The following is a 25753-nucleotide window of genomic DNA, read 5'->3' on the forward strand; positions in this document are numbered from 1 at the left end:
GAAACTCTCCCTTGAACTCAGCTAGATCTAGAGTTCATGGGACATCACCGAGCTAAACGTGTGTAGATCGCGAAGGTGTCATACCTTCGGTGCTAGGATCGATCGAATCTTGAAGACGTAGGACTACATCAACCGCGTTGTCATAACGCTTCCTCCTACGGTCTACGAGGGTATGTAGACAACACTCTCCCCTCTCGTTGCTATGCATCACCTAGATGGATCTTGCATGTGCGTAGGAATTTTTTTGAAATTACTGCGTTCCCCAACAGATTTACCAAGTGAGCTTTTAATTTCGTTTTTTCCTTCAGGACGTTAACTATGCGGTCAGTCTCAGCTTGCTTCGTTTTGAAATCCACCAAATATTTAATGGTTGTCTTGAGTACTGCTTGTGATTGTGCTGTTTGTTTCCTCGACAGGTCAACTCCATCTATAAGTGCAGAATCAGAATCTCTTTCTACCAATAGTTTAGCCTCTAGAGCATCAGTAGTTTCCAATTCATGATGCACGATTGGGCCAGTGCCACTGCTGTGGGATGATACAATGTCCATGGGGACCTCACTCTTTGATCTTGGGCTAACATGTTTTTCCGTTAAAGTTCCGGTTGGATTATGAAAAGTTGAAGTTACCAAAAAATCTCAACTGGGAGGTTTAAGAGCAAACAAGTTAAACAAACAAGGAATTAAAGAGTTTCAATTGGATGCTGAAAAGTAGTTAGTAACATCATTGTAACCGGCTGTTGCAGCAGCAAAGCAGTTAAACAAACAAGTTTTTCAAAAGGTACCGATTGTGGCATTGGAGTTTCTCTTGGATCCTGAAAAGTTGAATAGGTAGTAACGTGATTTGAGCAACCGGTTGTATCAGCAAAGCAGTTAAACAAACAAGTTTTGCAAAAGGAACCTATTGTGGCATTGGAGTTTCTCTTGGATCCTGAAAAGTGGGGTAGTCAGTAACTTGATTAGAGCAACAAGTTACAGCAGCAAACCTGTTACACAATTTTTTTTGAAAATGTACCTGCTGTGCAATTGGACTTCCAATTGGATCTTGAAACTTGAAGTTGGTAAGATGATTACAACAACAAGTTACAGCCGCAAACCAGGTAAACAAGGAAGTTTCTAAAAACAAAGCTGTTGTGCCAACGGAGTTTCAGTTGGATCCTGCAAACTTGAATGTTAGCAATCATAAATAAAGTGTTGCAAGAGCCATAAGAAACTAACATCAAACTAGTAAAACTAACCAGTTTTGGTAACATATTTAATTACACATGAACTAGTAAAACTAACAAGTTCTTGGCAACGTATTAAAGTAACAAGTCGGTACAGTTTATGAGCAACACAGACATCTGTAAATTTCTTTGATGTAAGCAAAATGATTGCAACACATATATAAGTTATAAATACGGTGTCCCTCATATAAACCTGACACTTGTCTATCTATGAACATGTAAGCATTACTAGTGCTACAAGTGATAACAACAAACCATTTAAAAAAATTGGGTATCAGAACATAAATTACACATGAATTCTGCTGCACCCTAGAGGTACATATGACCAGCTATCTACATTCTTAAGTAGCTATTTAAGCTCAGGCAAACAAGTAACTCTTAACAGTAAGTATCAAACACATATATAGGCGCAGTCTATAATAGGATTAAAAGGCTATGACATTATGTAGTTAGTAGAAAAATAAATTAATCCAAGCAACGTAATTGAACAATTTTGGAATATGTGGCTAACTAAAATTCTGAGAAGTAGGTAACTGAACTTACGCTAGCTCTTTGTACAACCACACTCCAACTTCTATTTCGCTTACAAGGTTCTTCGAAGGAGTCCATGGCATCAATTGCTTGGATACGCAGTCCCAATACTTCTTTCTTCCCACACTGCATTGGTAAGTCGAATGGTTAATCTAGTAAGATGGTTCATCCTTGATATATTATATGAGGACGGGCAGTCAGACTAGTTGTAGCCACACACATCACACTGGCTTTTATTGTTTATTTCATGCGATTACATTTGGCATATCAAGATCTGAGCAATCGACAATAGGATGAAAAGACTGTCATCCTTCACATTATTGGCGAACTCAGTTGATAGAAACAAGCAATTCAACCATTTTGTGGGTAAATCCAAAGTGCCACTTGGATATTTTTCACTACCCCAATCATACACGCAAAAATGGGTGACGCCACCGTAGGGGATGGTATGGGCAGCCGCCTCGGGTGGCTGGAAAGTGTGCACCTAGTTTGAGTCGTCCAGGATGGCCCAGGCTAGTTTTGTTCGTCCCAACGGACGAGCAGGCAATGTAAACAATGAAGAAAAACATTTCAATTTGGATGGGCCAATAACATATGTGCAAGGCATGCCCTATAGGAGGCTCGCAGCCCAAACAAGCACATCCCATATCGATCGACAGTAAGAAAAATCCCAATTTGTTCACTCCAGCCTCCAGTCTGGTTCGCTCCTAACCTAGCCGCCGCTAGATAGACCGGCACAACACTTCCTTACGCCCTCGTTGGAGGACGGTCGCCGGGCTTCAAGCAAGTGGAAGGACAATAAGATGAAGTTCCAACCTAGGTTTAGCCTGTGTGGGAGGCAACGGCGGCAGCACCGGCATGGCATCGATCTTGCGCAAATGGACAGTCACAGCTTGCAAGAGCAACATGTGCAACGAGCAGGTACATCACATCACTGATTATATCTAATTCAACTATTCAATTTCTGGCCAATACTTAAACCTGACGGTGTTGTAAAACAGCTTGTTTGCAGGGAATCTTTAAGAAAATAAAACCAATTTCTGCTTATTTTATAACTCCCCCAATCAATACTGAACTGACTGAATCTGATTTATCTAATCAAGTTTCCGGTGCAAACATATAAGCTCATGTTGTTCTTGAGCCTAAAGTGTCTAATGAACAGACTACTAATGAAGGATTTGATGCAAACTTTTTACATGCTCCTATTGACGAACATATAGTGTCTAATGAGGGATCTAATGCAAGCATCTTGCAAGCTCACATTGAAGGATTTAGTATCTAATGATGATCTGCTATGTTGAGAGAGACATAGAGATTTGCAGGCATTGATGACAAGCAAATTATAGTACATTTTCATGGCTTGAGGAAATGTCGAGGCCATATACCAGAAAGTCCCCGTATGATGACAACGTAGCATAAATACTTTTCTACTCTATTCTTTGAAACTGTCAGATTTGGGGTTCCACGGGCCCTTGTGAGGTCTGAACACTGGGGTGCGTGTGATGAACTCCCTCTTCCCAACCTGCCGGGTTGGTGATTCCACAACCTAGCTCGACGAACCTGAGGGACAAAGGAGACAGTAGTTTATCCTGGTTCGGGCCACCTTGCGATGCAATACCCTACGCCAGCTTTGTGGCGGATTGCCTCGAGGGGCTGAGGATGAACTAGTACAGTCGACGAACAGCCTTAGGAGGTGAGGTGTTCTCGAGCTCAATGAGCTAGTGAAGGGGTCAGGGTGGAATGGATTCTCTCCTCTATGGTGGTGGCTAGGTCCTATATGTAGTGGCCTTGGTCCTCTTCCCAAATGTAAGGCAGGAAGGGATCCCACAACAGCCAAATTTGAAGGGAGGCAGCTAGTACAAGCTATCCTGAAAATGTAGTCTTCGCCCCCCCTCGGCACACACGCTACAAACATCATGTACCGGTTAATATTCCTCTCCTAACCACCTAAGGAAGCAATTGGTTTCCGACACATGTTCATTATTTCACTCCCTATTTCGATCTCTAACTCTCTCAACTACACAACCCCCTTTTCCACTCTGTCACCGAATGTAGTTACCTCACACACCCACCATTGCACCCCATGCCGAGCTCTCTCTCTCTCTCCCACTCTCTCTCGCTAGATACATGCATTGCCTATCTAGCCCCCCAAGCTCTCGTGCGCACGCACGCATGTTGTCTATCTAGGTCACTCCCTCAAGACTGTCTCACTCTTTCTTCCGCACGGCGGGCCACACTCGCTCAATCTCGCTCTCTTTATCTGAGTCTCAATTAACCTCGTTTTCTTTCACACAAAATGATATATCTCCCTGTTTGGCCCTCGATTGACACACTCTATACTCTCTCACGCAGATTGTCTATCTAGGTCACTCCATAAAAGCCGCCCCACTCTTTCGACCTCATGGCGGGCCACGCTCGCTCGACCTCTCTCTCTCCGTCTTGCTCTCCCTCTCTCCCTCTCTTTGAATGTCTTGATTTACCTTGCTCTTTCTCAGACACAAACGATATATCTCCATGTTTGATCCCAACTCGACATATTCATATTGTATACTCTCTCATGCACATTGTCTATCTAGGTCACTCTCTCCAACCCGTCTCACTATTTCGATCACACAACGACCACCACTCGCTCAATCTCTCTCCCTTTATATATGTAATCGATTGACCTTGATTCCTCCCACGCAAAAAATATATCTACATGTCTGTGACTGGATCATCTCTCAAGCTCTATCTTACAACCCTCACCCATTCCAAAACCTCAATCAGACAATATCTCTCCAGAGCATATATATCTTTTCAATGAATGTCGGACCACACTCACTTTGTCTCTCTATTTATATGTGTCTCATTGACCTCGCTTTCTCACACTATATCTTCCACACATTGAAGCTACCTCCCCATCCCTCGCATTGCCGGAGCTATTTACATTGCGAGGGGGACTCCAACCTTGGATTAATTTGTGTAGGCATTTATTCCGGTGGGTTTAGATTATATTTTGGTAGCATTTGGGCCACAACTACTCCAAACACTGTTGCAACCCCCGCACCCTCCCCCAATTGATTTCCCTCTAGCTCGGTCATCGCTCTCTCACACGTCATTTCTCTCTTGGAATGTCGCACCATGGTATTATTGCCAAAAACTCTGTTGTTCTCTTTAGTTATTACAAATAAGCTACAAAACTACACACCGATAGTACTCCTGTAATGGAACAAATTTCGACCCACAAATTAAAGTGCTACAAACCACACGCCGAGGGGCCCACCTGTCATGAAAAAAATTTGGACCCATATATAAATTAAAAACTAAAAAGGATGAGGATTGAACATGCGACCAAGGCCTTCAAGCCGCACATCAATAGGCAACATACGTAGAACAACAATGTTTGTTATACCCCACTTTGTTCATATAATGTTTTATATTACCACAGTCCATTTAATGGATAACATGTAATATTATTTTTAGTACATTAGTGGGACCAACTCGTTAGCACATACTATTCACCTTCACTTACTGGTGGGTTCCATGTGTGCTCTCTCTCTCCTCCCCTTCTACGTTTAGACGCACGGGCAAACATGAAGAACTCGCGGGCGATGTTCCCATTGACCATATCTAGACACATTCACAAGTTACGGCACCAGTTTCACGTACTAGTAGTACTAGTTAATGTGCACGTGCAATGCATGTTAATTTGGAAGTATATTAAGTGCATGCAGATATTAAGTAAGATATTATTTACGTGTTATTATGTGATTAGCACTATTTTTGACATGAAATTAACTGCACGCTAAACATGTTGAGTGCTCGACATTGAAGCAGTCTAGGTCGTTGGATGAGAAGGAATACATGTGGCTTCATGACGTTTGATTCTTAATTTGATACGACCCTAGCAGAACATTCAGTCGATCAAACCATATATTTCATTTAGTCTAACTCCGACTTTACATTCATACGACGATCGATCTAAAATAAACGGAAATGATAAATGTTCGGATTTTAAGCATGGCAATCCGAATGTTTTCATGGAAAATTTAGATTACGCGGCGGCGGCGGGGGCGTCTTGCGGTGGGAAGCGGCTCCTCTGCCATGCTCTGTGTGTCGTTGGGCCACTGACCGACGGCGTCTTGCACCATTGTTTGCGTACTCCTGGATGTTTGCCCTAGCTTCAAGGAAGGCCACAATGTTCTTGACTTCGGTCTCCAAGAGCGAGTCAACTAGCGGGAGGAGGCAACTGGAGTTGGTGCGAGGAAGCGATCGACGGCGGCCATCCATGCCGCTGAGGGGGGCACTGGCACACGTGCGTGGACAAGCACTCGCAACAGCATGGTGGAGACATTCGTGTGCATCGACACCGACATGGGAGAGCACGTGCGCGCACAGGCGCATGCATTGGCAGGTGCACAGGCACTGGCGCGGGTGTGCGTGTCAGGGAACGCGCAGGCGCATGCGCTAGCAGGTGCACGAGCGCGTGAAAGTCGGCGGGGACCTCATGGAACCCCGTGGCATCAACCTCGGTGACAATGTGCGGCTCCCAGCCCATCAATGCCACGGGGATAGGCGCTGGTGTACTCAGGGCGACGGTAGCCGGGACGGAAGCGGGGAAGGCGCCGCATCTTCCCGCAAGGCCGGTTCAAGCTCTTCTCAAAGCGCCTTATGTTCTTGAGACTCCGGCTGGGTGTCTTCCTCAGGAAACTGGAAGACTAAGGGTAGACCATCGTGATGCGGCATGGCATACGGTTAGGTCAGGCTGGATGGAGGTAGACGACAGGAGAATCGGAGAGGAAGAGATAAGATTGTAGCGATACTGGGTAGTGCGGGGTTGATTTTAAACTGTGGCTGCGGGGAGCAGTTGGGACGAAGGTGGGTGGCGGATCCTGGTCAAAGGGCTCGCTTCCCAGTGAGACTGCACAGCGGTCTGCTGCATGACTCCCGGTCAGCCAGCGCAGCAGTCTGCTCGCATGCCTCTCGTCGACTCACACGCTTGCTCGGACAGCACCTGCTGATGAGAAGCGGGACTCATGGTGGCATGTAATTCCCATGGTTTCAATAGTGAAAGCGTTCGCCTTAACGTGACAAGTCTTTGTTCCAAAATACCTTGGCTCTTCATTTGTGCAACTTCTCATAAGCAGCTTGTCTCAAATTGAAGAAAAAATTACATAGGAATATTTGTGCAATATCACATGACCATGCAAAAAAGACTACAACCCGCTTCTCTTCTCTCTCCTCTTCTCTCTCTTCCAAGTCAGCAAAGATATAGTGTTTAAATCCTTACAGCCGACTTACGCCACCTTATTATACTTGCTATTAGACGCACTGGCACACATGAAGAGCGGCACTAGCTTGCCGTGGTGTTATTATAACTTAAAAAAGCTTGGAAAATAGAAGAATCGCCTAGAACAAGAGACGTTGTCGCTGGTCAAGACGGAGCTAACCACACCTATCCTCTGTGCCACGTTAGCATGACGAAGCTATGTGGCTAGTGGGGTGTTTTCGACCGACTGGCCAGGTCCTGAGGTCGAACCATAGGTAGTACGTCTGATATAGTGTATTTTTACACGCACATTTTTCCTCCGCACTGAGACATGGCACACCCTACCGCGCGGTTTTGGGGTCCTCCCGCATGGTGCACACATATATTCTTCCTTGCCGAGATGTGGGATGCCCTACCGCGCATTTTCTGGGTCCTCCTCGGTCATGGCGCCGAAGCAAGTAAAAGAGTCATCAAATCACGAAAGACTGCCTTTCCCGCGGAGTACATCAGTGAAGCATGGTGGCTGGCTAGTTGGGCTAGTGCGACCGATTAGATAGGCCGCCGCAACATTTTTTTTCGCCCCTTTTTTCATCTCCTTGCTAGGAGGTAAATTTAAATATCCACCGCGGTGTTGCCCTGGTGTTTGGGTGCGGCAGGCACGGCAGGATTTTTAATATTTTGATTGATGGGAGCAAGCCCGGCAGGATTTTTAATTTTTTGATTAACGGGAGAAGGCGTGGCAGCAATTAGTCACGATGACTGCGCATGTAAAACCCACTGCCCCTTGATGTGAAAAGTCGTCGAGTGGTGTTTTTCCATGGTGAAAACCAAAAGATTCACCCCGCTCCCCAGTTGGCTCCCTCCGCCTTCCCGTAGACTGCATTTCCTTTAAGCCGTTTCCCCCCTTTGCTTCCTCTCCCCATTGCTTCTACCTGGTGCCATGGTGGCGCAGCAGATCATGGAGTCTGAGGTGAGGCGCCTAACACAGGAGCTCCAGGCCAAGGATGCAGGGCTCAGGGCCAAGGACGTGGAGCTCCATTAGCTCAAGGAGGAGAGGAGTGCCTTGCTCCTCCGTTATGTGCAGGAGTTCATGGAGCTTCAAAAGCGGCAGGTCTCCACCACCAAGATGCTCAAGGCATCGGCGACGTTGCTGCAGAAAGCGGGAGATACGATAGGCCGTCAGGGGAGCCGGCTGGAGCACGAGCGGGCTGATCGTGACGAGGTCCATGATCGCCTCAGCCACTTGGTGGACCAAGTTGCCACACACGTGTTGCGGCTGCGTGATGCCTACCATCGTGCTAGCGCGACCATGCCGGCCGTTGGGCTAAACTCGTTCAACCACCCCGTCGAGTTCAAAGAGCTGCGGCTTCCTCACCTAGTCTCCTTCTTCACCTATATCTCCAAGGAGCTGAGACGTCTCCGTGCGATGGTGGGGGCGGAGCTGGACAAGGAGGTGTTGCGGGCTGCCGTCGCTGTTGCCAGGCAAATCCTCTCAGGGCTCTGTCACCGGAATCCATTTGTGCCATTGGACGTCATCTTTGACGAGCTGGCTCCCGTCGACTCTCAGGGCTCCATCACCCTACATCACCAACGTCGTGCGCCTCTAGAAGCAGAGGGACTTCTTTGGCGTTTAGGTGTCCTTTGCATGGGCATGTCCATGTCTCGGCTCAACATGACCGTTGGTTCAAACTCAGACGGTGCAGATCAGCCACTGTAGCACCAAGCGTGTGGGTGTGTTTGGTTGCATTCTCATCTCAATATAGTTGTTCCCTCTTCATGTATTTGTCTTAACCTACTAGTGTGGACTCATGCACCCTTCATGAACTCTACCAAACACCTAAAAGTGGGTCGAGAAGGGAACTTTTGCTCCCATCCCGTGCACCCTTCATACACCCTGCCTAACACTGATTCGTGCTTCATATGGTTCATGTGTTGTGGAGTATTATAGCACTGTACTCTCCGTGCGCTGTAGACCTAGTTCTGTTAACATTGATCTCACCATTCATTCTCGACTGGATAGTCGAAAAAGCGGTACTATGTTACATTACTGTGCATATAGTTGACATGCGCACAACATCATTTGTTATCGTCATATCTTACTACACTAGCAACAAGATTATGTAGTACTGACATATGAACCACTGCACATGCCTTGTAGTATGAGCATTGTGTATGTTCAAGTGGCTGCCGTCTTTCGCACTCCTCCATCGTAAGAGTGGAAACGCTTGCTATAATCATTTTTTTTCTTCAGAAAAATAGTGGTCACACTCTACCGTGCGGATCCTCCGGTCATGGGGAACCTTGCTACTCACTTTCGCCGACATGTGGGACAACCATCATCGGGGTCCACTAGCCATGCACTAAATTACCTCGTAGTAGAGTGCCCAACTGCATAGTAGAGTACACTGATTGAAGCGTCGCAGTAATGCCCAATGAGCCGTCAAATCACAAAACCGCCTCCTTTGTAGCAGTAAGTTGGACGGACGAAGCAACCATCATTTCACTCTTCTCTCTCAGCTTCCTGTCTTGAAGAAAACCCCCACTCGCTTCTCCCTCATCTTGTTCGTCATTTCTTCAAGAAAAGCCCGATCTGCTTCTGCCATTGTTCTTCTCTCCCAAAGAAGGAAAGGTGAGCGCATCAATGGTGTTGATTCTGGCCAAGGCCCGATCTTGCAACCCCAAGACTAATCCTATAAATCCCTCTCTGTTGTTCTTTTCGGTTTGTGATCATGGTTTCTTTTCTTTTATTTCTATTTGACAATTTCTTGATGGACGCTGCAGCACCGGCCGAAGTGATGTCTACGGCTCTGGCAAAAACCATCGAGGCTCATGGTACGAAGAAGCGCACGCACCCCACCGAGACTACCGCAGACAAGCTCAAAGCCATTGCCCTGTCCAAGCCCCCCTCTTCGGGATCACTCATTAAGCAAGTCCAGGTAATATCTCTTCTTGACAATCTTTTTCACAATATTGATCATGTTTTTTCATCTAACACACAATACTAGTACTAGTAGTACAACTTTCTGGGTGATCTTGCATGTGATTTTTATGTGCCAAATGATGGTTCTAAATTCCTCTTTTGACCAAAACATGTGAGAGGTTGACACTGATTTCTTATATATTACTTTCAACTACTTTATGAACATCAATGCTACCTTTGAAGAGGGTATATTTGCCTTAGTAACTTGTGTTATGGATATTTCAAGTAATCCCTCTGCTCTCATGCCTTTGCAGACATGTTCTAGTGTCTTTGTTCATTCATTTCTGTGCGTATATTTAGTCATATACGGAGTAAAATATCGAAAATCATCATATATTTCTGAAGGAGTTAGTAATAAAATATTTTGTTTTTGTTTGAATTAGAACCAGGTCCGTGGTGGAGATGAAGTTCTCAAAGTCATGCCATGTGAACTGGAATACCTGAGGATGAGTTCTACTACTAAACTATCTAGCTCTTGTGTCCCTGTTGCCACGTGTCCTGAACTAGTATTTTCAGGTAGCATTGTTGTCAGGCGTGTTCTCCAGGTTGTACTTGACCACAACATTTTCATGGTTGTGCCTTCGATTATGAAGGGTGTGGTTCTTGTAAAGCTTCTCAACAAATCTGATGCAGCATGTCTTCATCATCATGTTTATGAGTGGAAAGACCAATCTGTTAGGTTCTCCAAGGTTGACGAGATGGTGATGGTGCAGGTGGACATTTCTCACGAAGTCCATGGCCTAGTCAGTTATGCAGGGTTCATCCCATAGGTCGGTGGCAAGAAATAGTCTGCAGAGTTTAATTAGTGCAACTTTGCTTGTCTGTAGTAAGTACTATTGTACAATACTTGATTTGTTTTTGTGAACCCTGTATTATTTAGTGCTGCCGCTTTTGGTGTGTGGTGAGTCCTAAGAATAGTCTATGTTAATGTCTATCCACTCAATTCAGTCTGTATATTTTGAAGTATACATATCATCTTTTTTGGGAGGACGGTTTATCAATGATGACCCACAAGTATAGGGGATCTATCGTAGTCCTTTCAATAAGTAATAGTGTCGAACCCAATGAGGAGCAGAAGGAAATGATAAACGGTTTTCAGCAAGGTATTCTCTGCAAGTACTGAAATAGGTGGTAACAGATAGTTTTGTAATGAGATAATTTGTAACGAGCAACAAGTAACAAAAGTAAATAAAGTGCAACAAGGTGGCCCAATCCTTTTTGTAGCAAAGGACAAGCCTGAACAAACTCTTATATAAGGAAAAGCGCTCCCGAGGACACAGGGGAATATCGTCAAGCTAGTTTTCATCATGTTCATATGATTCGCATTCAGTACTTTGATAATTTGATATGTGGGTGGACCGGTGCTTGGGTGCTGTTCTTACATGAACAAGCATCACACTTATGATTAACCTCTATTGCAAGAATCGGCAACTACAACAAAAGTATTAAGGTAAACCTAACCATATCATGAAACATATGGATCCAAATCAGCCCCTTACGAAGCAACGCATAAACTAGGGTTTAAGCTTCTGTCACTCTAGCAACCCATCATCTACTCATTACTTCCCAATGCCTTCCTCTAGGCCCTAATAATGGTGAAGTGTTATGTAGTCGACGTTCAAATAACACCACTAGAGGCTAGACAACATACATCTCATCAAAATATCGAACGAATACCAAATTCACATGACTACTAATAGCAAGACTTCTCCCTTGTCCTCAAGAACAAACGTAACTACTCACAAAGCATAAACATATTCATAATCAGAGGGGTATTAATATGCATAAAGGATCTGAACATATGATCTTCCACCAATGAAACCAACTAGCATCAACTACAAGGAGTAATTAACACTACTAGCAACCTACTAGCACCAATCCCGAACTTGAAGACAAGAATCGGATACAAGAGATGAACAAGGGTTTTGAGATGAGATGGTGCTGATGAATATGTTGATGGAGATTGCCCTCTCCTGATGAGAGGAGCGTTGGTGATGACGATGGCGATGATTTCCCCCTCCGGGAGGAATGTTTCCCCGGCAGAACAGCTCTCCTGGAGCTCTAGATTGGATCCACCAAGGTTCAGCCTCGTGGCGACGGAGTTTTGTCCCGAAAGGTTGCTTCTTATTTTTTTCTCGACGAGAGACTTCATATAGGAGAAGATGGTCATCAGAGAGCCACCAGGGGGCCCACGAGGCAGGGCGTGCACCCTAGGGGGGCGCCCCCCACCCTCGTGAGAAGGGTGTGGGCCCCCTGGACTTCATCTTTTGCGAGGATTTTTCATTATTTATTATAAGGTGTTCCGTGTAGTTTCAGGACTTTTGGAGTTGTGCAGAATAGGTCTCTAATATTTGCTCCTTTTCCAGTCCAGAATTCCAGCTACCAGCATTCTCCCTCCTTATGTAAACCTTGTAAAATAAGAGAGAATAGCCATAAGTATTGTGACATAATGTGAAATAACAGCCCATAATGCAATAAATATCGATATAAAAGCATGATGCAAAATTATGTTTACACTCCATTATCTGTATGCATTGTAGGGTTTATCGCAACCACCAGGATTTCCAGTCCCATGGATGTTTGGTCCATACAATTTGTCATGACCTTTGGACTGTCTTCCTTGTGGGAGTAGGCGGGGGCCCTGCATGCCACACGTAGTTGGACGATCAATCTTCTGTTTAGTATTTCAACATAGTGATTTCCTGGTAAGGATTCACTCGTGTCACATCAAGTAAGGCCTATTGATTTACTATCTAAATCTTATTGATTTAATGTCATGTTTTCTTTCTTTTGCTGCAATTTTACTATGCAGGTTTTGCCATGTGGCATTCATCACAAAATAAACCGTTTGGTTTACTCTACGATGTTTTTTTGCAAGTTTCACTTCTCATGTCGTGTCAGTAACTAAGGCACTGTCCATCACTTATAATATCGAAAACAATTGGATCAGTCTGTTGTCTGAGTATAAGCTGAATCTCTTTGATCAACTGCAATTTGGTTTAACAAACACGCCACAATTAGTCCTTCTCGCGTTAAAAAGAAATGAAGAAAAAGACTGGATCACGGTCACGGAGCTTACTCAAGTTAGAAAGCTAATCATAGCAGACCAGACACGATTGCCGTTGTTTCGCACATTGGTACCACCTTCAGCAATGGATCGAGAACCGACACCTTCTCCAACGGCAATTGCTCTAGCACTGACAGCGGCAACAGCTCGGTCTGATCCAGCTGAGGATTGGGCACCGACCGTATCAGTGGACCAGGCTAATGTACCAGAGGATTGGGCATCGACACCAGCACCAGCTCTACAAGGAGCACCGTTTCCGGCAGCAGCAGTGGCACTACCAGTCGCACCGGCACGGGCACCAGCAACAGCTTCGACACATGCACCAACACTTGCACTTGCATCTGGTCCAACCCGTGCAGTGGCAATGGAACCAACAGTTGCACCGGCAATAGACTGGGCTGCAGTTCACACTTCATATACCAAAGTCCTTACAGAAACCTACATGTCCACCTTCTTGGTAAGCATTGGCCGCCCAAGTGCTTCATTCTTTTTTCTTTCCATGTTGTTTCACATGATTCACTATGTTGATCTAACTGTTTGTGTATGTCTTCCTGTTTGCACACAAAGAATTCCTAGAGCAACGAGGGAGTCGTTCAACAATCCAGGCGACCGTGGCCAAGTTTCTCTTACCATGCGCAGCCTTGGTGTGAATGAACCCGCTCAATATACCGTAAGTACAAAGGATGGTCGCATGATGATTGATGCTAAAGGATGGTCAAGGTTCAAATCTAAATCATATCTTGTGGTAGGGGATGATGTCATAATCGGACTTTCTCGGCAAGGTGAGCTGGTCCAAATCAACTTTGAAATTCTTCAGTAGCAGCACACAACTACCGAACTGATCTATCCTCCGAGAGATTTTGATGTAAGAATCTGTCATGGTGAAACACGTGTCCTATGTGTATAAGTAGTTCGACAATATTATTTATCATGAGGTATATCATTGATAGAATTCCAACTCTGATTGATTGTTAGGAACTGTCGTTCGATTTCATTCTAACAGTTGCCATGCTTTATTCAATTTTGTGTATTTGCCTTGCGACAACATCTAAAACCAGCGCCGTACCAATCTCTTGCAATATGAAAAGCCTGAGGTAGAACACATGGGCCCTCAAACATGCAGGCCCAGCGGCCTATGGCCCAAAGTCCAGAATCGTGAGCCTGTCTGTGTATTATATTCTCAGCTGAACCCCCATAATGCCTGTGCGTTGCACATAACATCAAGATGCATTGTATGAGTATTTTATCTTGTGAAAGAAAATGATGAACGAGGGAAGGCCTTATTTGCAAATGTGGAGAGGTGTGTGGATAGTGATACGTCTCCAACGTATCTATAATTTTTTATTGCTCCATGCTATATTATCTACTGTTTTGGACTATATTGGGATTTATTTTCCACTTTTATATTATTTTTGGGACTAACCTATTAACCGGAGGCCCAGCCCAGAATTACTGTTTTTTGCCTATTTCAGTGTTTCGGAGAAACAGAATATCAAACGGAGTCCAAATGGAATGAAACCTTTGGAAATGTGATTTTCTCATCAGATAAGATCCAGGAGACTTGGACCCTCCGTCAAGAAAGCCATGAGGTGATTTTTGTTTGGAAAGTGCTATTTAGTTAATTCTTTTTGAATATGATTAATAGATAAATACCTCACGTCCAGAAATTTATTTTAGAATTTTTGGGGTTCCAGATCTTGCGCTAGCTACAGATAACTACAGACTATTCTGTTTTGGACAGATTCTGTTTTTCGTGTGTTGTTTGCTTATTTTGATGAATCTAAGGCTAGTAAAATAGTTTATAATACATAGAGAAGTTGGAATACAGTAGGTTTAACACCAATATAAATAAAGAATGAGTTCATTACAGTACCTTGAAGTGGTCTTTTTTTTTGTTTCGCTAACGGAGCTCACGAGATTTTCTACTTTAAGTTTTGTGTTGTGAAGTTTTCAAGTTTTGGGTAAAGATTTGATGGATTATGGAAGAAGGAGTGGCAAGAGCCTAAGCTTGGGGATGCCCATGGCACCCCCAAGATAATCTAAGGACACCTAAAAGCCAAAGCTTGGGGTTGCCCCGGAAGGCATGCCCTCTTTCGTCTACTTCTATCGGTAACTTCACTTGGAGCTATATTTTTATTCACCACATGATATGTGTTTTGCTTGGAGCGTCTTTTATGATTTGAGTATTTGCTTGTTAGTCTACCACAATCATCCTTGCTGTACACACCTTTTGAGAGAGCCATACATGATTTGGAATTTGATAGAATACTCTATGTGCTTCACTTATATGTTTTGAGCTTTATAGTTTTGCTCTAGTGCTTCACTTATATCTTTTAGAGCACGGTGGTGGATTTGTTTTATAGAAACTATTGATCTCTCATGCTTCACTTAGATTATTTTGAGAGTCTTATTAGCATGGTAATTTTCTTAAAATCCTAATATGCTTGGTATGCGAGATTAGTAATAAAACTCTTATGAGTGTGTTGAATACTAAGAAAAGTTTGATGCTTGATGATTGTTTTGAGATATGGAGGTAATAATATCAAAGTCATGCTAGTTGAGTAGTTGTGAAATTGAGAAATACTTGTGTTGAAGTTTGCAAGTCCCGTAGCATGCACGTATGGTAAACGTTATGCAACAAATTTGAAACATGAGGTGTTATTTGATTGTCTTCCTTACGAGTGGCGGTCGGGGACGAGCGATGGTCTTTTCCTACCAATCTATCCCCCTAGGAGCATGCGCATAGTGCCGAGGTTTTTGATGACTTGTAGATTTTTGCAATAAGTATGTGAGTTCTTTATGACTAATGTTGAGTCCATGGATTATACGAACTCTCACCCTTCCATCCTTGCTAGCCTCTTCAGTAGCGTGCATTGCCCTTTCTCACATTTAGAGTTGGCGCAAACTTCGCTGGTGCATCCAAACCCCGTGATATGATACACTCTTTCACACATAAACCTCCTTATATCTTCCTCAAAACAGCCACCATACCTACCTATTATGGCATTTCCATAACCATTCCAAGATATATTGCCATGCAACTTTCCATCATTCCGTTCATCATGACACATTCATCATTGTCATATTGCTTAGCATGATCATGTAGTTGACATAGTATTTGTGGCAAAGCCACCGTTCATAATTCTTTCATACATGTCACTCTTGGTTCATTGCATATCCCGGTACATTGCCGGAGGCATTCATATAGAGTCATCTTTGTTCTAGTATCGAGTTGTAATCATTGAGTTGTAAATAAATAGAAGTGTGATGATCATCATTATTAGAGCATTGTCCCATTCTACACCTATGAGGCGTACGATATCAACAGCTACACATTCTACACCGAGGACAAGGAAATGAAGAGCGATGGTTATCAGAACTCCGGGGTAACGATGGAATCCTACACCGGTAACGACAAGGACAGATACTACAGAAGGATCGAGGAGAACTGGGAGCTGAGCTACACTGGAGAGAAGGTCCTGATGTTCAGTGTCAGATGGGCCAAGAGCGTCCTAAAAGAAGACTGGTATTTCACCACCATGGTTGTGCCCGAAGCCAAATCCAAGACTGCGGGCGCAAACGTCACCGCGAAAAATGAGCCATGGGTACTGGCTTCCCAAGTGGACCAATGCTTCTTCATTACCGAGCCGTCAAAGCCCAGTCGTGTTGTCGTGAGGAGAGGCAAAAGGATGATCATCGGAATGGATGGAGTCGCCAATGAGCAAGACTTCGACAAGTACGGTGACCCGAAGATGGAACATGACGACAACGATGAAGTGCCATACACCACAAGAAGAAGCAGGACCACCCTACCTAAAGGACGTCCGTTCAACAGAAGAACTCCATTTGCGAAAAAGAAGGCCAAGAAGATTGTGAAAAGATAGCTAGCTAAGATCGATTGTATTTAAATTGCAGTCTTCATTTCTCGATTGTATTTTGACATATTGAAATGATATTTCTTCTGTTCTAGTCCTCATGAATATTTATTTATGTTTATTCTGGTATACCAATTTTTATTTATGTTTATTCTGGTATTGAATTTCTAACTCACAAAAAGTATTGAATTTGTTAATATTTTTTGAACTCATGAATATTTTTAAATTTCATGGGCCCGTTTTGAATTCATGAATATTATTTCAAATTTGATGATACTTTTTCATATTCATAAATGTTTTACCAATTCACAAATGAATGCAATTAAAAATCCAAAAAAACAAATTTGATGATATTTTCAAATAACAAATTTGATGATATTTTCAAATAACAACTTTGATGATATTTTTTCATATTCGTAAATATTTTCAAATAACAAATTTGATGATATTTTTTCACATTCATAAATGTTTCCAAATTTTATCGTCATTTTCTAAAAAAAATATTAGATGCAACAAAAAATCCAAAAAAAAGTTATTAATGGCGCACCAGGAGAAGGTGCGCCATTGCTATCAATGTACTTATGGCGCACCCCTAGGAGGTGCGCCATTGGTATACCAATTTTTATGATATTTTTAAAATATTTTCAAACAAAAAATTTGATGATATTTTTAAATAACAAATTTGATGATTTTTTCATATTCATAAATATTTTCAAATAACAAATTTGATGACATTTTTTCACATTCATAAATGTTTTCAAATTTGATCGTCATCTTCTAAAAAATATTAGATGCAACTAAAAAAAGTTAGTAATGGCGCACCAGGGGAAGGTGCGCCATTGCTATCACTGTGTTTATGGCGCACCCCTAGATGGTGCGCCATTCCTAACCTTCCCCCCACTATGTAGGTGTGTTCTGTCCATCTCGCTGTCCCTCCCTCGCCAGATCCCCCTCGCCCCCCGCGCCCGCTCCACCACCGCCGACGACCCCCCGCACCCGACGACCCCCGCACCCGCTCCGTCGCCGGAGTCGTCACCGGAGCACTAGGAGGACGAGGCCCGCGTCCACCAGGAGAGGAGGCCCGGGCACCTCGCGACCTCCCTGCCGTCTATCCCCGCCCCCCCAAGCTTGCCGTCTCCACCCTCCGTCGTCTTTGCTCCGACCACCACCTCATCGTGGTAAGGCAATCTTCATTGCCCTCCTCCCTCTGCCTCACTTCCTCCTTTCCTCCCTCCCGGCCATGCCCTCTTCTTCTCTCTTTTGCTAGGTTTAGGTCAAATCCCTCTCAAATTTAGGTCAAATTAGGTTCAACAAATTGCTAATTTTGGTCAAATTAGCAAGTGTCCATCTTGTTGCTCTGTAGCAAGTGTCCATCTTCCTGTGTAGGCATGGCGATGATTTTTTTACAATGGGGATTAATTTAGGAACCAAACATTGGTCAGATGGGCCTCTAATCATGTTAAATCCAAACTTGCTAAATACAATCTTTACGTTGAGACTTTTTTTAGGCAACACAGTGGGTGGTCTTCCAACTGCATTTTTTCAAAGATAAAAACTGTACCATCTACTTATCTACTTATGAGATTAGTAAACCCAGTGCTAGAAATCAATTAGAAATTGCTTGGCTCCTCTTCTTCCTGCTCCTTACCTAGACATAAACTTGGCAAGTTTTAGCAACAAGAATACAAATGATAGTCACTGCAGCTGCACCTGATCTCTGTTAGTTATAGAAATTCATTGCTTGTCCTATGTTTTCTGTCAGGGTATTGTTCAGGAAGCTTGCTTGAGTTTGTGTCCTTTAATGTGCAAATCTGCAGTTCTAGCCACTGTTTGCAGCTCTAGCCACTCCTTGCTGCTATTTCCTCAAGGAGTTCTGCTCAAAATTAGCTCAAAAAGTTGCATCTGGCTTTTACAAAGTTGTTTTGGCTTATGAGGATAAGTTGTTGTATATACTATCATAAAATTTTCTTCATATGCTTGTATCAAGGTGCTAAAATCACTTTTGTTAGAGCTTTATTATTTCAGCAAAACTGATAGATTTAGTTCATTGGTACAGATAAATTTTGTTAATATTCTTCAGGAAGCTTGCTTGACCTGTTTATATACTTGCTTGCTTGCTAGCAAAAACAGTAGCTTTGTTTACTATGTTAACTAATTCATGCCACCAAATGGTAGAGACAGAGACTAGGTCTCTTCTAGTTTCCCATGAATTAATAAACCATGCATGGTATCAAGTGAGCCATGCACAGCCAAGAAAATTGCCTGCTTGCTACTGTTTTAAATAGTTAGTCAAATGAATTGCTTGCTTGCTACTGTTTTTAGCTACTGTTTTTATTCAAAAATTATTGGAGTTTATATCATATATATTGTTGGCATGTATTTCATATGTTCTGTAGCATTAAGGCTACATAGCATGCCATTTTTGTGCCTTGTATTAATTGCTTTCCCTAAATGTTTGCAGGTTTAGGTGAAAAAAGAGGAAGAAAGGGGAATCAGGGTAGGGTTTCATTGCTAGAAGATATATTCACTACAGGAATCAGCTACTTTGCCTTCTGCCACGGCGGACGGCAAAGGCCTGAATGGCGGATGGCAAAGGTCTTTGTCGTCTGCCACGGACGGCAACAGGCTTCGGCAAAGTAAGGTCCAGCAAACAGCTACTTTGCCGCCCGCTTTATGCGGCTAACGGCAAAGGGGCCTTTGCCATCAGCAACAGACGGCAAAGAAAGCAGACGGCAAAAAATGCGTTGTTAGTCCATTAGGTGGCTACTGGCAGGCCTTTGCCGTCCGCCGCTGACGGCAAAATTTGTCCTTCCTTTGTCGTCCACCGTATGATGTCAGCTAGATGTCACTACATGGCAGGCCTTTGCCGTCCGCCGCTGACGGCTAAATTGTTCACTCTTTGCCGTCTGCCACTGTAAGCGAACTAACCAAATGGGTCAACTCCCAGGAAGCACAGTTGGCTCCCACGTAGCTTCTTTGCCGTCTGCGGCTGACGGCAAAGAGCCCGTTGCCATCGGTGGCAGAAGGCAAAGAGCCTGCATATTGGCTCTTTTTTCTGCTTTTTAATCCAACAGTTTTCACAGCAAATATATATGACATATATAGATATATTTCACAGGACTATTTAACAGCAAACATATCACATATCCAGCACATAATTAAATTTCATCCATTCGTACATAAGCAAGTTCCATCAAGTTCCATCCATACACATTGTTCCATCCATATACATATTACAATGCAAAGTTTCATCAAGATAGGAAGTTCCATCATAGCAAGCTAGATACAATGCAAAGTTTTAGCAAAGAAAAACAAGCACTCCATCATAGCAAGCTAGCTTCCATGAAGTGAATGAAATCTGCAAAATGGCAAATAAGAAAGTTAGAAATAGGTGACTAGAAGAAGAAGACTAGAACAAGGAGAAGACTAGAACAAGAAGAAGACTAGAACAAGAAGTATATGTCATTTATGAGCTAACTTAGGTGAAATGGATCATATATGAGCTAACTAAGTTGAAATGGGCCGTTTATGAGCTAACTAAGGTGAAATGGATCATTTATGAGCTAACTTAGTTGAAATGGGTCGTTTATAAGCTAACTAAGGTGAAATGGATCGCTTTTGAGCTAACTTAGGTGAAATGGATCATTTGTGAGCTAACTTAGTTGAAATGGGTCGTTTATGAGCTAACTAAGGTGAAATGGATCGTTTTTGAGCTAACTAAGGTGAAATGGATCGGTTTTGAGCTAATTTAGGTGAAATGGATCATTTATGAGCTAACTTAGTTGAAATGGGTCGTTTATGACCTAACTAAGGTGAAATGGATCGTTTTTGAGCTAACTAAGGTGAAATGGATCGTTTTTGAGCTAACTTAGGTGAAATGGATCATTTAAGAGCTAATTTAGGTGAAATGGATCGCTTTTAGCTAACTTAGGTGAAATTGATCGTTTATGAGCTAACTTAGTTGAAATGAATCGTTTATGAGCTAACTTAGTAAAAAGCATCATTTTAGAGCTAACCTAGGTGTGATGGGTCATTTTGGAGCTAACCTAGGTGTGATGGGTCATTTTGGAGCTAACCTAGGTAAGATGGGTCATTTTGGACCTAACCTAGGTGAAATGGGTCATTTTAAAGCTAACGTAGGTAAAATGGATCATTTACGAGCTAATCTAGGCAAAATGGGTCATTTTAGAGCTAACTTGGATAAACTGGATCATTTATAAGCTAACTAAGGTAAAATGGGTCATTTTAGAGCTAACTTAGGTAAAATGAATCGTTTATGAGCTAACTAAGCTAATTATGCAATTTTTGACATAAGTAAGCTAATTACAAATCGTTTTAGAGCTAACTTAGGTAAAATGGATGGTTTTGGAGGCCAGTAAGCTTATTAAGTCATTTTGGAGGAAAAGAATCTAACTCTAGGCCATTATGGTAAGCATATTGGAGGAAATAAAGCTAAGTCTAGGTATTTACGTATTTTTTAAGCAAAACACTAGGGAAACTTACCGTGATCATGGGGGTGTAGGAACGGGCTGGCTCGCGCCGGTAGCTGGAGAAGGATCGTGCGATGCTTGTTTGGAGTTATGCTGCACCAATGATCATTACCAATGTCTCGTTACCATGATGACACTCAAATGTTAAGACTAGCAAGTAATGTCCATTCAAGTTAAACTCACCGTGTTCCCAGGAGCAATCACTGGCATCGGCGGAGCGGTCTGACCGGATTTCTCACACATAGACTGCACATTTGGTTTTGACAAACACAGTCATACTAGTTAGTAATGAGACAAACACTACATGAATGTTTAGGCTAATCTGCAGAAGAAACTTACCACAAGGAGCTCGTACATGGCCCTTGCCTGCATGTCATTCCGTGCCCTCTCCTCGTCCAACATCTTTGTCGTCCTCTCCTCCAACTCCCGCTGCCTCTCTGCCGCCTCCGCCAGAAGTTTCTCCGTTCTATCTCTCTCACTCTATATAGCAGCCTGCAACACCACTCACATGACCGTTTGTAATCATTGATGGAAGCGCACACAATGTAATGGAGAAAGATAGCTGAGTACGTATAACTAACCTTGAAGGTGAGTTGGACTGGCCGTTCATGTGGCCTTATCTCAGGAGCGGAGCTCGACTGGCGCGCCTTGATCTCCGGGAATGTGCTAGGACAACAGATAAGTCCATCTCCTGATCTCCCGCCGCCAGATATGGAGCCATGGGACCTCCCGCCGCCAGATATCATCAACATCCCTGTATTAATGGGACCTTGGCTCGGGTTAAAGTCATCCCCTGATCTCTATATTGCACGAGCTTGTCGTGGGAGGAGATGTTGGTGAAGTTCTTTGGATCATCGAGGTCAGACGCAGAGAATGCCTTGACTTTCTTGTAAGGGCCAGTGTGGGCCATGGCATATAGGTCGTACACCTCTGGCACCTTATCCGCCTTATTGTAGCGTGCCTGAAAAGAGAGAAACAAAGTTAATTAGTAATTAAAGGGCTAAAGCTAGCATGATGAATGAATTGCATGAATCATGAAGCAAACCACATACCCAGTTCCGCCCGAACTAAAATAAGTTGGAGCTGCCTTGATGGTGTGGCACACTTTCCATTTGGGCACGTTTGTCCTTGGCATCCTTGTGGAGGGCTAGCCATTCATTTGAGCACCACTCATTGACCAACACCTCCCAACAATCCATCCGATCCGCACACCATCTCGGAGGGGCCTAAGTTAGCAAATAGAAACTTGAGCGCTACGCCTATGAATTACTAAATGAAGGAAGTAAGTACAAGGCCTTAAGAATTACCTTCATGTACTGCTCCTTACTCAAGAACTCCTCGCGGCACACCGGCTTGGTCTTCTTGATACCACGCGAGGCATAGTAGTCTCGAACAGCCTGCACCCGAGCCTCGTGCCGTAAGTTCTGTAGTAGGCGCTTGCAGACGTTATAGATAACATTTGCAGCTTCCTCCTCGTATCCCTCCTCAAACCTGTAGAATGTCTGCAATCAAATGAGACAATATTGATTAGTACAATTAATAACTAGTTAGTTGAAGATTTTTAATTGTGTAAAGGACATATTACCCAGAACTTTCTGATCACCATGTCTGCCCTCGTCTCGCACAAGACACCGTCGATAATCTCACTCGGCGGGGCCGAGGCAGCCAAGTAGTGCTCCCAACTCAATTTTATTACGTCCATGCAACCTACACTCTAATAGGTAATGATAGGTCCTAATCCCACCCGAGTATGTGTAGACTGGGTTCATTTTCCCATGCTATGCTCCGGATCCGACGCAAAATTTCGGCAGCACATCCCCGCTGTTCTCTTGATACATGTCTCTGCAATAAACAGAGAGGATGTGTACCCGGAGAACAACAGGGGAGGCACTGATGAAATTTATGCGTCGGATCCGGAGCAAAGCATATGGGAAAACGAACCTAATCTACACACTCGGGCTGTCCATGGATAGCGTTGGACAATTCGAAAGAATCAAGGTTATAAATATGCAAATGCATGCATATTTATAACTATGACGCTTTCGAACGGGAGACACATATTTGTTACGCATACTGATGATTCAAGACACATATATAACTAGCTATCAAGTTTCATTGGCACGAACACCGGCACAGAGCAAATAATTAATGGGGAAGGAGGACATGTCATTTGTGCTCACCCACGAATGAAGGGGCTGAGCTCGTCAAACGCACGGCGAGGTCATCGAACACCAAACCTCACAGCGATGAAACAACTGCACATTTAAATCTACCCGATCAACACAATTATATATGTTGTTTTTCATAACAAAATCGAAAAATATATGACCTAACAAATAATTCACAAATATATGACCCTGTCGGCCTCTGGAAGGCCAAAGAACACGTTTTCCGGAGGTGTCGGGGGTCGGGGTGTCGTGTCGGTGTCGGGGTGCCATGTCGGGGTCGGGGTGCTGTCTCGGGGTCGGGGGGTCGGGGTGTCGGGGTGTCGTGTCGGGGTGTCGGGTTCGGGTGTCGGGGTGCCGTGTCGGGGTCGGGGTGCTGTTTCAGGGTCGGGGGGTCGGGGTGTCGTGTCGGAGTCGGGGTGTCGGGGTCAGGGGGTCAGGGGGTCGGGTGTCGGGGTGTGGTGTCGGGGTCAGGGTGTGGTGTCGTGGTCGGGGGGTCAGGGGGTCGGGGGTCGGGGTGTCGTGTCGTGGTGTCGGGGTCAGGGGGGTCAGGGGGTCGGGTGTGATGTCGGGGTCAGGGGGTCGGGGTGTTTCCTTCTATCCTTCTTCTTCTTTCTTTCTCTTCTTCTTCTTCTTCTTCTTCTTCTTCTTCTTCTTTCCTTTCTTCTTCTTTTTCTTTCATCTTTTTTCTACTTTTTTACTTCTTTATTCTTCTTCTTCTACTTCTTCTACTTCTTTTCTTATTCTTCTACTTCCTCTACTTCTTTTCTTCTTCTTCATTTTTCATCTTTTTTCTACTTCTTTTCTTCCTTTCTTCATCTACTTCTTTTCTTCTTTTTCTTTTTTCATCTTTTTTCTACTTCTTTTCTTCTTCTTCTACTTCTTCTACTACTTCTACTTCTTCTAATTCTTCTAATTCTTTTCTCACACTAACACTAACACAATCTAGCACTAACAATTAAACAGCAAAAAATGAAAAAACAGAAGAAAAAAAAGAAGTTGCCCCTCACCGGAGCAATGGGACGGTCGGCGGGGGCGGTGGTGGGGGGCACCGGGCGGCGGGGGCGGCGCCGGGCGGCGTGGGCGGTGCCGGGCGGCAGGGTGGCGGTGGGTGGGGATCTGGTGGGCGTCGGGGAGGAGAGAGGGAAAGCAGAGAGAGTAACGGGCGGGGGTGGGGGCCGTTAGTTAGTCTACTCTTTGCCGTCCGCCGCTCTTTGTCGGCCGCCTTTATCTCTCTTTGCCGTCTGCTAGCAGACGGCAAAGAGGTGGGGCGTTAAGTTTTTTCTAAACGGGCTGGGGGTCGGGGCCACCTGTCTCTTTGCCGTCAGGCAGCTGACGGCAAAGAGCTGGCAGATGGCAACGGCCTGTTTTTCCATCCGCCATTTCTTCGTCTTTTGCTTTTCGGTAGGTGATGGCAAAGAGCTTCTTTGCCGTCTGCTAGCAGACGGCAAAGAGCTGGCAGATGGCAAAGTAACTGATTCCAGTAGTGATTGCTTGGTTTTGTTTCCGACCATCATGTCGTGATGATATTGGGGGTTTTTGTCTCCGACCATCGTGTCGTGATGATATTGTGGGGTGTTGTGGGGTTGCATCGAGGCAGGGGTGGGATAATGATTTTGCAAGTACCCTGAGAGGCCCTCGAGGTTGCCGGAATGTCGATTAACTTCCGTTCCGACAAATTTGGGTACTCCATATGTCCTATTTTCAGAAAAGGTCATGCTGAAATTTTCCGTGAATTTTAGAATGACTTTGCTAAAAATAGGACATATGGGGTACTTGCAACTAATGCATGGGCCGGGGTATCTTAGTACTTAATTAAGTAGGATCAACTGTTTTTTTGTCCATCACTCGATAAACTACATGTATGTGTATTTAGCATGACTTTTTTTAGGCAACACAGTGGGTGATCTTCCAACTGCATTTTTGAAAGAAGATGCAAACGAATTAAATTGGCTCACCATGCCAAGGGAAATCAGGCTCAATGAAGGACACATGCAGTTGATTTGCTGTTCTTATGGAATAAATAATAGATGTTTCACTAAAACCATTTACTGTAGGACTTGCAAGCAGCTATTCTTGCAAGCAGTAGCCCTTCTCTCTTCTTCTCATTTCTCTCATCTCATGCAGTTAAAAACTTTATTTAATTAAAACTACTCCACACAAAATTAAATGAAA

The sequence above is a fragment of the Triticum urartu genome, chromosome 4 (genome assembly GCF_003073215.2).
Source record: "Triticum urartu cultivar G1812 chromosome 4, Tu2.1, whole genome shotgun sequence".
Taxonomy (NCBI): domain Eukaryota; kingdom Viridiplantae; phylum Streptophyta; class Magnoliopsida; order Poales; family Poaceae; genus Triticum; species Triticum urartu.